Source organism: Astatotilapia calliptera, chromosome 7 (genome assembly GCF_964374335.1).
Source record: "Astatotilapia calliptera chromosome 7, fAstCal68.1, whole genome shotgun sequence".
NCBI lineage: Eukaryota > Metazoa > Chordata > Actinopteri > Cichliformes > Cichlidae > Astatotilapia > Astatotilapia calliptera.
Genome location: NC_137428.1, coordinates 16900591 through 16915533, shown reverse-complemented (window position 1 = coordinate 16915533; position 14943 = coordinate 16900591).

Here is a 14943-nt window from a genome sequence, read left to right as displayed (position 1 = left end):
CCACAAAATCACTGCAATTTTTAATTTTACAATTAGTTAAAACAACAAAATGGACCTTTCAGCTTTTCATATACTTTGAAAGTGGTTTTTTTGGAGACCCTTTGAATGTGCCTGTCTCTAAATCACTTTGGGTCAACTTTTTTTTTTTTTTTCATTTTTAATGTGCTATAGCTATAAAATGAAGACGTTATAGTCAACGCCAGGAGGTTCAGACATTTTTTATAGATTATGTTTGAGCTATATTTTTTTTTATTTCCCAAAAAATAAATTCTTTGTGATGACCGACAGCCACCAGTGATGGATGACCCAAACATTTGACCAACAAATTCAGCCTTCTCTCAGGCAGCTGTGTCTGCAACTAGTGGTAAATGACCCCTCATAGCTATAATTGCCAGTTCCCCATAGTGAACAGGCAGAAGTGACTGACCTTTTTTTCACCTAGTTTAATGACCAAGGAGGGCCAACTCACTATCTGTTACCTGCTGCCTCCGCTAATGCCAAGGAGAATGTTATCAAAGGAATGAGCCTGTCAGACTGTGGCAGGAAGTTCATGGTCCAGTGGAAAAAAGGGATAGATGAAACTGAAAATATGCATGTGAATTCAAATTAACCATGTTAAAGGATAGAAGATGGAGAACCAGCTTCAACAAAACAACGTTGGTGAAGTCTGGAGAGGCCTCAGAACCATCTCGGGCCACAAACAGCAGAACTCTCTGCCTGGGAGGGATGTGAGGTGGGCAAATGAACTGAATCATTTCTTCAACAGATTTGACTCAGCCATGAGGCAGTCTGCAACATCGGCTGCAGACTCACTCACCCCCACTGCTGCTGTTCCACCTCAGACACTTCACACCTCCTCTATTCACCCTGCTCACTCCCCCCCACCCCCAACAACAGCATCCAATACACACTCAACACAAGGCTCCAGCCTGTCTCTCTCAACCACCCAGGTTAGGAGGGAACTGAGGAGGATTAATGGCAAGAAGGCAGCGGGTCCAGATGGCATCAGCTCGAGGGTCGTCAGGTCCTGCGCGGACCAACTGTGTGGGGTGATGGAGCACCTCTTCAACCTGAGCCTGAGGTTGGGAAGAGTCCCACAGCTCTGGAAAACCTCCTGTGTTGTACCAGTGCCAAAGACTTCACGCCCCAAGGACCTCAACAGCTACAGGCCGGTGGCTCTGACATCCCACCTGATGAAGACCCTGGAGCGGTTGGTCCTGGCTCAGCTTCGGCGCCTAATAAGCTCATCACTGGACCCACTTCAGTTTGCCTACCAGCCTGGCATTGGAGCGGATGATGCCGTCATTCACCTCCTACATCGTTCCCTCGCTCACCTGGAGACCGCTGGAAGCACTGTGAGAATCATGTTCTTTGATTTCTCCAGTGCCTTCAACACTATTCTTCCCTCGGTTCTAAAGGACAAGCTGGTGAACTCTGGAGTGGACCATCACCTCACTACCTGGATCCTGGACTACCTCACCGACCGACCACAGTATGTGAGGACTCAGGGCTGTGTGTCGGACAGGGTCGTCTGCAGTACGGGGGCCCCACAGGGAACGGTTCTGGCTCCGTTCCTCTTCACCATCTACACTGCAGACTTCTCCCACAATTCCACCCAGTGCTTCCTGCAGAAGTTCTCTGATGACTCTGCAATAGTCGGCCTCATCACTGATGGGGACGACAAGGAGTACAGAGGTCTGACCCAAGACTTTGTGGACTGGTGCCAGCTGAACTACCTCCAGATCAACGCCAGTAAAACCAAGGAACTGGTGGTAGACTTCCGCAGGCACAAGCATTCTCCATTGCAACCACTGAACATCCAAGGTATGGACATTGAGGCTGTGGACAGCTACAGGTACCTTGGTGTTCATCTGAACAATAGACTGGACTGGACTCATAACTCAGACGCCCTACAGGAAAGGGCAACAGTATACTGATGGTAAATTTCATACTATGAGAACTTTTGCCATAATGTGCTGTACAGAATATAAACATGACACTGTTATAGACTGGTTCTTGTATTTTCTACTGTACTTAAGCACTCAAAGTACTTCATACCACATGTCTCATTCATACAAAAATTCATACAGCTATTTTTTCCTACTTATATTCTAGCTAATATTCACATGATTGACACATTGGGAGCAGCTTTTGCCCTTATCTGATTGCCATTACATCATTATTTTAGTTTTTCTATTGTAATGTCTTTGAAGCATTTATCAGTGTCAAATATATTAAAGTGTTCTAGAGTTATAGCAATAAAATGATTTATACTGCTCAGTTCTCAACTTGCATATCCTCTTTCATATAACTCAAATTGATGTTCTGTTATGTTTTGTTCTTTTCTGGACTATGGAAAGATATCAATCAGTCGCCCCCTACAAAAAAGCACTAGGCATCAGTGGGAAGAAAAAAACTCCCCTTTAACAGGAAGAAACATACTTATTATCTGCTACTACTACTGTAATATGAAAATGTTTGCTTGCTGTTAATATTTGGTCCTTAAGGACATCAGCATATAGTAAGCAATATTCCAGGGGGTCTTATCTTTAGCTGGGATAGGCTCCAACCACTGGATGGATGGATGACAACTTGTTATGTTTTTATGTTTCTGTTAAGTCAACACTTTATAATAACTGCACACTATCAAGCATTAGTTAATCATCTGTTAAGCATTAGTTAATGGTTACTTAATTATCTCTACAGCATCTACAAAGTATTTCACATCATCAATTAATAGTTTACAAGCACTGCTTTAAACTCTTTGTTCATGATGAATAAGCTAATGTATAACACTTTTTATTAATCATGTTGTCATGTTTTAATGTCATGATTAATCATTTATAAACACTACTCTGCATCAGTTACAAACCAGTCATTTCAGGATGTTCAGTGGTATACAAAATCATTGGTAAAAGGTAAGTAGATGGTTAACATACCCTATATAATACTATAAACTCTGCATGTACTACACATACTAGTTTCATACGTTTTATAAACACTGAATATCAGGGTTACACGAGCCACTCAATAACTATAAGGTGTTCTGACAGTAGTATATCATTTCTGTTACCCCCGAGTCTCCAGATTTGCTCCTTGTAAGACCTCCAGGCTCTCTCCAGATGTTGGGTATGGGCACCTGTATGAGGGTCAACATACCACCTGGTGTGGTTAACAGTATGGTGTTCATACCCTAAATTTGGGAGTACACGATAGGCCCGCCATTCATCACTTATCACTGAGGAACCAATCCAGACATGAAGGGTAATCACAGGAACAAGATGTCTTCGAGATCTTTTCTCCACAAGTCGCAAGATAGGCCTTGTGTCTGACGGAGGTTTGTTTGACTTGTCCACCATGTGCTGCTCCACTACAGATCCTATTTTCAAAATAGTAACATGAAACATGTATGTTTAAATATATGTAATAAGTATTTGTTTAAACTAAACTTAATGTGCACTTGCATACAAATTTTGTCATTCCTTGTTTTGTTATAAATTTATCCTTCAATTTACCATTGAGTCTTTTTATCAAATAAGAAAATATTTGTTATGTTAGATAATAAGAAAATAAGAAATATAAAAATAATAGGAAAATGTGATAAAAGGGACTCTGTGTAGTTGTAATGTTAATGACAAGTCTTTAAGGTGATAATCTAACTGACTTCACTTACTTTAATTTGCCAGACAATTACATGTTATGTTAATTGACTTTAATATACTTAAAATGGGCTACTGATTTTTCTTTATTTTATGACAGAAGTATGTATGTACAAGTCATTGTAAATGAGACCACACACAGGGGCTTAGTGCCCTGTTACTGCTGCTTTTATCCCCCTTGTCCAAGGTGCTCCATGCACCTCTGCATGGACAGAGGAGCGAAGACACGCACTAACATGACAGGAGGGTAAGGTCAGGTTTAGCAGGGATAGAACATGTTAAAGAGGTTCCCTGTTAGCTCGTTTTAAGGAGAATTTTTGTGTGAAAACAAATAATAATAATAATAATAATAATAATAATAATAATGAATTTTACACGAAGTGTGTCACTTTGTATGGAGTTGAGTCTAAAAACATAATATGAAAATTAAAATAGATATCTTACCAAGCATATTGGTCTCCGTTGTTCATCCTTTTCTTCAGTTCCATTCCATCCAGTCTGCTAGCAGACTTTGCATTTTATTTTTCTTTTAAGTAGCTTTTTTCTTTGAAGATATTTTATAAGATTCAGTGCGCCTCTTTTCGACATCTCCTCGTTAATTAGATTTTTCAGTTGCGTGAGATTTCGTATTTTTTAGATCACACGATAGGGAAGGCAAGAAGCTGGAAAATGGGCTCACTTTTAATCGTTTCCCCTCCTGGAGGTAACGGGAGGGATTTCATGTATCCGATATGAGCGGATATCGAGTTCTCTGCCATCCCCAATTTTTTGTTGGTTTGTTCGCAGCATTTTCTTTCCAGTGAGTTCTAAATAAATTCATATCTCTCTTAATAGGCTTTTAGTGTATTTCGAATGCGCTGAGGTCATAGATAATTAGATAAAACATCGTAATGTGTGATGCTATAGAATCACGTCATGTTGACTGAGTAGCTTATTATTTGGCATTATTGCAGGCAAACCAGCATATGAAATATGAAACAGAAAAGAAAAGTATGGGGGTTTTTTTATTCAAGATCTGTTCACCTGTACTTAGCAAGTACATACACATGAAATGCAAACTATTTACATGGCAACGCACAGCTGGCAACCTGGCTGTATCTTGGTCATATGGTCAACGTACTCAAAACGTGGAGGCTTAAAAACGGCCAAATCTTGTACCCAACCATTTGTGAACTAGATGTGTGTCTCCAGGAATTTATAATTCCGAAAATGATTCGCCGTGTATGCGCTGACTCCACAGACAGGGTAAGTGAAGATATCGGGATAGGACAACGGCGGTAGGCTGTCTGGGTTTCCACTCCACTGCCTTATTTCATACGGGTCCACATTACCGATGCATGCTATTTTTTCCAAGTACCATCTCTTGGCGTCTGGGTGCAATCGGTCGCGATACAGCCCTTTGTCTTTTGCGTTGATTTTAAGCAAGGTTCTGGCAGTCTCGCTTCCAACACAGTGTGTTTGTTTTGATTTGTGGCCTTCTGACATGGCGCCGCGATCCCACAATGCACTGCGGCGTGACGTCAACTCCAAAGCCCTATAATAACGTGGACAAGATGGATGTTGGTGTTACCAGTGGTGAGTATTTTTTTTTACCTCATTGTATTAGCTTATTTCATTGCTAACACCCACCGCCTATTAGCAGGTAGCTTTTCGCTAGCTGCTATTAGGCAATTAGCTTAGCTTAGAGCTACATTTAAGCTTTAGATATCGGCAAAAACACTGTTCTGTCACTGTTTGCCGGGGCAAGCCGTGTGGAATTATTTAGGACCAGGACGCGGTAGCTCTGGTGCAGGTGAGTATTTATTAACGAAGGAAATACAAACAACAAAGGCACTGGGAACATGAACTGGAACCTAAACTGGGTAAAACTAACAAAACAAACCAGAAACGAAGATGCAGGGAGGTCTGGGGAAATACACATGGAGAGATGCAGGGAGACCGAGGGGAAACAACACAGACGAACCAGCAACTACTAGGACAGAAGACACAACTTAAATACACTCAGAGAACACAGGGAGATTACACACAGGTGGGGAACACAGCTGGGAGTGATTAACGTGACGAGACTAGGGAGGCAAACTGAAAACACATAAGACGCAGACCTTCACAATAAAACAGGAACTCACACATGAAAGGACACAAACTAAGAAACGCGGACTAGATACAGGAACACACGAGCAGAACAGAGTAAACACTAAACAGAAGAACAGAACCAAAATCGCAAGAAGAGAAAACACAAAACACTGGGTCAAAAGGACCCAGGATCATGACACTGTTCAGTTTATTTTATTAGTCGTTTCTTGTGGCTTGGCTCAAGGATTAAATGAGGATTATCGCCTTTGGTGTTACTCTGGGCTGTAACTTATAATTGTGCTTTTTGTAATTTAGTTTGTCAGTCCTTCTCTAGCTATTTTGCTGCATGCAATATGAATTCACAATAAATGCTCTACATTGTACAATTCTAATGCACTATGTTTGAAATACGTTAATATATAATTATAGTCAAATTGGCCAGTTTTTAAATACATAACTAAATATACTTTGTAATGTTACCATTGTAGGCTATTTATCAATCACTGTAATGCTTTTACTGTTATTTAAAGTCTACAAAGTGTACATTATTATTATTATTATTGTATTTGTTTTATTAATTTTATTTGTAGCCAAGTCTCATTTTGTTTTTAATTTTCTCTAGGTGTGACTGTTGCCCCAACTGCACAGCTAGCAGACAGAAGAAAATCACAAGAGTTGTCTGTGTTGTCTTTTTAACTGTTATACTAGCTCTCTCAAAGGAACCCACAAGTTCTGTCCAGGATTCCAGTAAGGTATTGAGCATATCTTCACTTTCCTCTGATGGGTCTTTTAGTGAGAGTTCTGACTCCTCCATGAGCACAACTTTATCAGATAAAGACAGGAAGAAGAGGAAGAAGGGCAAAGAAACATGACCAAAAACAAAGAACAAGAGGTAAAGTGATTAACTCAACAGTTTGATTTTTCATGCGGTGTGGTACGTTACTACACTACATTACATTAATGATTATGTTCTCTCAATTGCAGTCCACAATCCTAAGCAAGTGGTCACCCAGTATAACAAGATTTTGAGGCTGTTCAAACAAGGAGGCACCATGTCTGCTGCCTTTAAACATCCGGGAGTGGACTGGAACACGATTGTGGCAACTGCTCCAATTGCTGAGCTATTCTTTGTTGCACCTGAGAGGTATAAAGAAACAGAAAAAAACAAGCAGGGACAGAAACTTTCATTGTTTGCTACACAGTGTGCTACAGCAATCAGTGCAGATCCAGAAATAGGGGAAAAATTCAAAGCGTATAAAATATTAAAACAAAGAAGGATTAGATTTTTGGGGGTTTTTTTTACATGGTGAAATGTGGTGAGAGTCCACCATTGTTAACAGCTTAAAAAAACTTTTAAAAAAAAGTTATATATTCCAGTTGATTGGTCAGTTGTTTGTAAAAAAAAAAAAATGACACACTTGATTTTTGGTTTGTATGTTTTTTATTATTATTTTACTGTTATAAATTCTGTAGTTTTATTTTGAAGGCTATGGGAGTTTGAATTAGAGGAATCTGAAGAAGAGGAAGCCAAACCTCTTCTAAGGCTGGTAAGACTAGAAAACTCACAAGACTTGTATTCATTTGGAAATTTCTTTTTTTCAAATTCAAATTCAAATTCAAATTTTATTTGTCACGTACACAGTCATACACAGTACGATATGTAGTGAAATGCTTGGACAACTGCTCGTGACCTAAAGAAAACAAAAAAGGAAAAGGCTATGAATAAGATAGGAAATAAATATGAAAAATTAAAAAGGGTAAATTTAACTAGGAAGGAATAAAATATAAATTAAGGTTAAAAATGAAATAACTGTACAACACAAATTAGAATGAAGGGTAAATTTAACTGGGAAGAATAAGATAAAATATATAAATATATAAAATATATAAATATATAAATTAAAGTTTTTTCATTATGTTCACATAACCTTTAAACATAACTGCACTGTAAATGTGTTTTCTGTTTCAGGTATGGGCGGTGAACGTCATCAATAAAATGAGGGACGTTGAATTTCAAGCTAGAATGCTTCTTCAGTTCCCAGAGGCCATAAATTTCAGTAATATACAGTTATTAACCCATCAAAAAAATAACCAGAAAATTCTGATTTTTTGGAACTGAGATGTTTATTAACCCTTTAAACAAAATCCACAAATTTGTTTTTTTGCTATGTCATGTTGTGTATGATATACTTTTATTATGTATTTATTATATTTTTTTATATAGCATTTGATACATTGGGTGTTTTTGGCAACTTCCTGTTAACAACAATGTTAACTTTAGACAAAAAAAAGAGTTTTGTCCCTAACATTTTGAAATTATGGCAAGTATTGATCATGTTGATGAGATTGAGGTCTCAGAAACTCATGTATATATGATACAAAGTATGATACAAGTGATGTAAGTATGATACAAAGGGCATTATAGGGTTAACAGTCCAGCTACAGTGTTTCAATATTTAAGTGATGCTTTGAATATGTTTAAAAGATCATTCTTATAATGTTTTTCTACAGAACACCTAAACTCCTCAGCATGGTGAAGGACTACATTAAAGTCCTGAAAAAGACGCAGCAAGAACAGCGTAACACCAAAATGCTCACCGTGCAGGAGGTAGTGATCGAGGTAGTTCTCCAGGGCTTCTGGGAGCTTCCTCCTCGTCCGCTCCTAAACATGGCCTCCCAGACTCTAAGCATCCTATCCACAAGTGTCATCAAGGCCACTTTGGATCATGTCTCCAAGAGCCTCACGGCGATTGAAACACAGGCCATCTTCACCCGCTCCATCCGAGACAATATGGTCGACAGCATCCTGACGGAGATCAGACACAAATTTCCTCAAGAAATTCTGTCGATCAAAATTGCAAACTTTGCACCAGTGTTGCTTAAGACCATTGCTGATGTAGCAATGATCCGGATATCTGAAATGTTTGAGCCCCCTTCAACTCTTCCTGATGTGAAGAACACAAATGAAGAACGCTCCTCTGACGGTCTTTCAATGGCAGATGTTCCACTAGCCGAAGGATCTTTTTCAGAAAGTGTTCCAGCGCCTGACGTTCTCTGTGAGGAAGTTCTTGCTGAAAGGGCATCCAGTCGGAGTTATCAAGACCTTAAGAGCGAAGGACCTCTTTCAGAAAGTGTGCCAGAGCCTGATGTTCCCGGTAAGGAACTTCTTGCTGAAAGTTTATCTAGTCTGAGGGCTGAAGACCTTACGATCAAAGGGCCTATTTCAGAAAGTGTTGCAGTGGCTGACTTTCCCTGTGAGGAACCCTTTGCAGAGTCCAAATCCAGTCTTAACGGCGAAGATCTTGAGATCAAAGGATCTCTTTCGGAAATTGGGTCAGTTCCTGATGTTCCCTGTGAGGAACCTTTTCCTGAACCCAGTATGAAGTCCAAAGACCTTCAGCTCAATAAGAAGAAGAAAAATGGCTTCTTCAAAAGACTTAAAACTCTGTTCTGCTGTTGTTGCAGACCAAAAGACACTGACTTACACTGAAACTGTCACTGTACTGGGTCTGCGACCCAGTATTGGTGTTCCAGTAACTGTAAATATGTAAATATAAATGGTAAATGGCCTGTATTTGTATAGCGCTTTACTAGTCCCTAAGAACCCCAAAGCGCTTTACACATCCAGTCATCCACCCATTCACACACACATTCACACACTGGTGATGGCAAGCTACATTGTAGCCACAGCCACCCTGGGGCGCACTGACAGAGGCGAGGCTGCCGGACACTGGCACTAGGGCTGGGTATCGTCACTGATTTCTAGAATCGATTCAATTCCGATTCGATTTAATTCGATTCTATTCAATTTGAATCTGGGAAATTTTGACAGAAATATTATAATTCAGATCAGTACATTTACATATTTTTGTATCTATAACAAGGAAGCTGACACTCGCAAGACTTTATCAAAGGTGTGAGCATCACAGCAGATGCTTCTGTGTCAAAGTAGCTGAAGATAAAACACAGAAAAACATGAAGGTGATTTTCCTGGCCTGGGATTTTATAAAAATATTCTGCAGTACATCAAAAACGAAAGAAAACCATTAATCAACACATGATTGTAATCTGAAGTTACAGTGGTTTTATTAGAGACACAGCTAAGCATTTTGCATAATTTTAAAAAGTTTAAATTTGGTCAGTATTGAACAGCAGAAATTAGGTTTTCTTTTCGGAAGTATATAAAACGAAAAATAAAACAAAAAAGTCGGCCGACAGCGCTGTAAACAACGGTAGACTTGTGCATAACAAGTAAGCGAATAATGAAGAAAACAGATTTTTAGACGGGAAACTGTTCTTGAAGTACAGAGAGAGAGAGAGAGAGCTGTGCATCGTGGTCGAAGCAAAACAGTAAAAGTCAGAGTGAATACATGACAATGTTTATGTAAAGCAGTTTGGATCTTCTTTTGCTGCTGGTTCGGTCAATATTGTTTGGAGAGACATCAAACTAACAGCTTTAGAATCAGCGCATAAAGGGCGTAAACACAAAGCGCGGACCCGCCGACAGATCAGAATCAGCAAGCTGTCGGCTTTCAGCCCCAACCGTGAGAAAGCCGACAGCTAACTGATTCTAATCCGCGGGTCGCACTGTGTTTAAGTCTTTGTGCAGAATCCGTGTTCCTGCTCTCATTTACTGTCTTAGCTGTTTGGTGGTGGTTGAAATTTTGTGAGATTTCACCTGAGATTCTGGCATTTCGGGCAAAATAAATTTATATTAAAAAATCAATTCAGGATTTTAATGAATCGATTTTACGTTATCCAAGCCAGAATTGATTTTAATCGATAAATCGATTATAAAAACCCACCCCTAACTGGCACCACCGGGCCCTCTGGCCACCACCAGTAGGCAACGGGTGAAGTATCTTGTCCAAGGACACAACAACCGAGACTGTCCAAATATGTTGCTTGATGATTGTTGTTCATGTTTTTAGGGTTTCTTTAGTTTTCAGTGGGCTGGGTGTGTTTTTTTCCCCTTAGTGTTCTTTACTTAATTCTTGTTCATAGTTCCTGATTTGTTTTCCTAGTTCTTGTTTCTTAGTTTTTAGTTTCTTGAGTCTTGAGGTTTTGGTTTGTTTTTTGTGACGTTTATCTCTAATGAAAATGTTTTCCAGCAATAAAAGCTGCCGATTTAAGTTTCATTCCACGTAAGAGTCCTGTGTTTGGGTCCTACAACCTGCCTGTCACAGCACACCATGACAGAAATCAAATTTTATAAACTCATTCATATTTCTACACGAGTCTCCCATCTATATTAAATAATTTTTTTTCTTTCAAACATTTGTAAGAGTCTTATGGTTCTCAAAATGCTTCCACAAGTCCAGTAAGTGTAGTGCAGTAACATAACATATTGATTGTATTATTTTTTAATACAGTTTGAACTTATTCTGTTAACATATGAACAACAGTAACTGAAACTGGTATATAAAATGCATTTCCTGTAGAAAATGCAGTGTGAAAGCTAATAGCTGAATAGTTTGAGTTGAATTTTTATAATTGCTGAAATCTCTGGTGAAAAACATGTTTAATGGGCTGAAATACAACGAAATATTCACCTGACAGCCAATGCGCAGAACTGAAATTCACACAGAAGAACTTGGAAACTAGCTGAACAGCTTGAAAATGTACATAAGAAAAAGTGTCTAATGGCAAAAGAAAATTTAGAGCTAAAACACATCTGAATGAATATTAGTAGCTCATATTCTTTAAACCACTGGGAGAGAGGAATTATGTATTTTAAATGTCTAAACTCAAGAATCTCAAATGAAAAAAAATGGAACATTTTCTTAATATCTGCTGTTTTTTGCCTTACCCTTGTGCAGTGGTTCCCAAACTTTTTTTGCTAGGCCCCCCTTTGTTTTACAAGAAAAATGTTCGCGCCCCCCCTTCTCACGCGTGCACGTTCAAAACAACACTAAAAGCCTATTAAGAGAGATATGAATTTATTTAGAACTCACCGGAAAGAAAATGCCGCGAGCAAACCAACAAAAAATTGGGGATGGCAGGGAACTTGATATCCGCTCATCTGACCGCTGCAATCCAAGGTCTTCGTTTAGTAATATCAGATACATCCCTCCCGTTGCCTCCAGGAGGGGAAACAATGAAAAGAGAGCCCATTTTCCAGCTTCTTGCCTTCTCTATCGTGTGATCTAACGTTGCAACCGACGTACAACCATAGCTGATGCTTCTGCGTGCTTTGTTTGGCCTACTGTCATGGTGGGAGGGGTCGTGCCCCTCCAAAGCCCTATATGTGGAGGGATAGTAATTGTGCGTGTATATGTAAGCATTTAAACACTGCAGAGAGTAGTAACCGTATTTTGTCCCCCATTGCAGAAATCCATTTCACCGAAACAATAATGTGGCGCAAAGTGTGACGTCAAAAAAGGCGCACACCTTTCACGCTGCGTTTTCCCCGTTTTCCTCGTCCACACGTAAATGCAAAAACGGAGTTTTTGAAAATATCCACCCTGGCAGGCGTTTTTAAAAATCAATTCAGTGACCGAAAACGTTGTTTATGTGTGGACGAAAGGTGCAAACATATAGAAAAATCTCATTTTTCAAAAATACCCGGGTACGTGTGGATGTAGCCTTTGTCTGTGTGAGTGTAACGGCTGCTGCAGGTGCAGCTGTTTGGGCGGGAAAAAGTACACAGCCTCTCTGATTGGTGGATTCAAATTGAGTTCAGACTCATTGACTGGCATAGATCCACACAAGCCCCTCCGTGCTCCATGTCCAACTGCCCTCCAAGGTGCTCAGGAACTTTTACTCGTGCACCATAGAGAGCATCCTGGCGGGAAACATCTTAACCTGGTTCGGGAACAGCACCATGCAGGACAGACGAGCTCTAGAGAGGGTTGTGCGGTCAGCTGAGCGCACCATCCGCTCCGAGCTCCCTGACCTGCACTCAATCTACAGCAGGCGGTGCTGGACCAAGGCCAGGAAGATCGTGAAGGACCTCAGCCATCCCAACAACAGACTGTTCTCTCTGCTGAGGTCAGGAAAGCGATTCCGCTCCCTGAAGACCAACACAGAGAGACTGAGGAGGAGCTTCTTCCCGCAGGCGATACGGTCTCTCAATCACACCACCACACAGTACTGACCCACACATATGGTTCTTACACACACACTGGACTTTCTGGACTTTGGTTTTGCACAACACTGGTCACTATATTCTTCATTTCCGGTTAATACTTGTACAGCTGCTGTTATTGTGTATATATTTATTTATATTTAGATTTCTTCATACATTCTTATATAGTTCTATATTGTGTATTTTGTTGTACAGTTATTTTATTTTCAACTTTAATTTATATATTTTCTTATTCTTCCCAGTTAAATTTACCCTTCATTCTAATTTGTGTTGTACAGTTATTTCATTTTTAACCTTAATTTATATTTTATTCCTTCCTAGTTAAATTTACCCTTTTTAATTTTTCATATTTATTTCCTATCTTATTCATAGCCTTTTCCTTTTTTGTTTTCTTTAGGTCACGAGCAGTTGTCCAAGCATTTCACTACATATCGTACTGTGTATGACTGTGTACGTGACAAATAAAAATTTGAATTTGAATTTGAATTTGTCTGTGTGTTTGTGTGAGTCTCTGTGTGCATGTGTGTGTTCATATGTGTCCATATTTGTAATTTTGTGTATCTGCTGGCTGTTCTTCCTTTTCTAAGGTTTCTGCCAATTTTTCACAGTTGAAAAGCAAGTAGTTTTGAGAAAACTTCAGCTTTTTTCAGATGGCCATTTTGCTTTTCCAATATTCTGCTTAAGCTATTACTTTTCTACTAAATTATACTATTTCTGCTACTATTATACTACTGTATATTAAGTTATACTGTTACACCACTTCTTTCAAACTGTTATGTTTGTGCTAAATATTAACATTTATGCTGAATTACAATACTTATGCTGTGTTTTACCATTTCTGCCAAGTTATTACATTTTTGCCAAGTTGAGCAAAATGATTACAAGTTCAACTACTTTTAAAATACTGACTTCAGCTTCTTCAGCTATTTTCAGCAGACAGCTTCAGCTTTACAGCATTCACACAGCATTTTTACAGGAAATGCTAATTTTTCTAGTATTATGTTAATAACAGATTTGAGAAAAATCATATCTACATTATATCTTACTGTTATTATATTATTATGATCTGCTGCAAGCTGGTTAGAATCATATATGAAAACTAAAAAAAAGTAATTCCAAAATTTTGTCCTAACATTCAAACATTGAAACTACAAAAAGTGATGGCAAGAAGAAGAAGGTAATGTGATATCAATATAGTACCTGATAAAAGAAAAAAAAAAGTTCTTTTCTGATTTGTTCATTGTAAGTTTGATCATATATCACTCGTACATCAGTTTTACAATTCCAAAAGAAAAATAAAGGTCAGACGATACAAAGTTGGGAATGCTTTGTGGTAAATGCTTTAGGATTACACTACATCTGTTAGCATTCCGTGACAGTAACCTATCCTATAGGTTGCACAACACCCTAGTAATACATTATTATCTAGTAATTACGCCACCTCTTGTTAAACGTCATGACACATGGCTACCTGACAGTCCTCTATAATTTAAAAGGACAAAGAAGCAAAATGAGGGTCCCATTGAAAACCTGGTGGGTGGGTTGATCAAATGAGTGAACCTATTGTGAGGGATTACCTCAGTGTCACGGTGCAGGATCACAGTGAACAGCTCATCCACACGGTCTCACGAACAGCATCACATGAGTGTCCGACACTCCTCAAGTGCTGACAGATATGAACCTTTGATGTGTATTAGTATGCCTAAGAGATGATTCACCTCCACCCTGTGCATAAACACCAAGACTGCAATTAAAAGGAGCACTAACAATATGGGCCGTAGATCGCCGACGACCGCAGCGCGTACACATCCAGTTAAAACGATTTTCATCCCTTGCATACAAACACATGCGTGCATGCACACGCCTTACTAATACTGTTGTGCCAACAATATTGCAGGAACGACTGATGACACTGATGACAGAAAGATGAGAGCGCTGACAGGGCGACAGGCGGTGAATACACTTTCATGGAAATAGCTCACGATGAAAAATGATACACTATTCATAGCAGAAAAGTACCCAATTGGTGGCAGATGTTAGATGCAGTATTTTTATGTTATTCCTCTCCTCTCAATTTGAAAAAAGCAATATACAGTATAGCTGGAAACTATTATACAAGTGGAC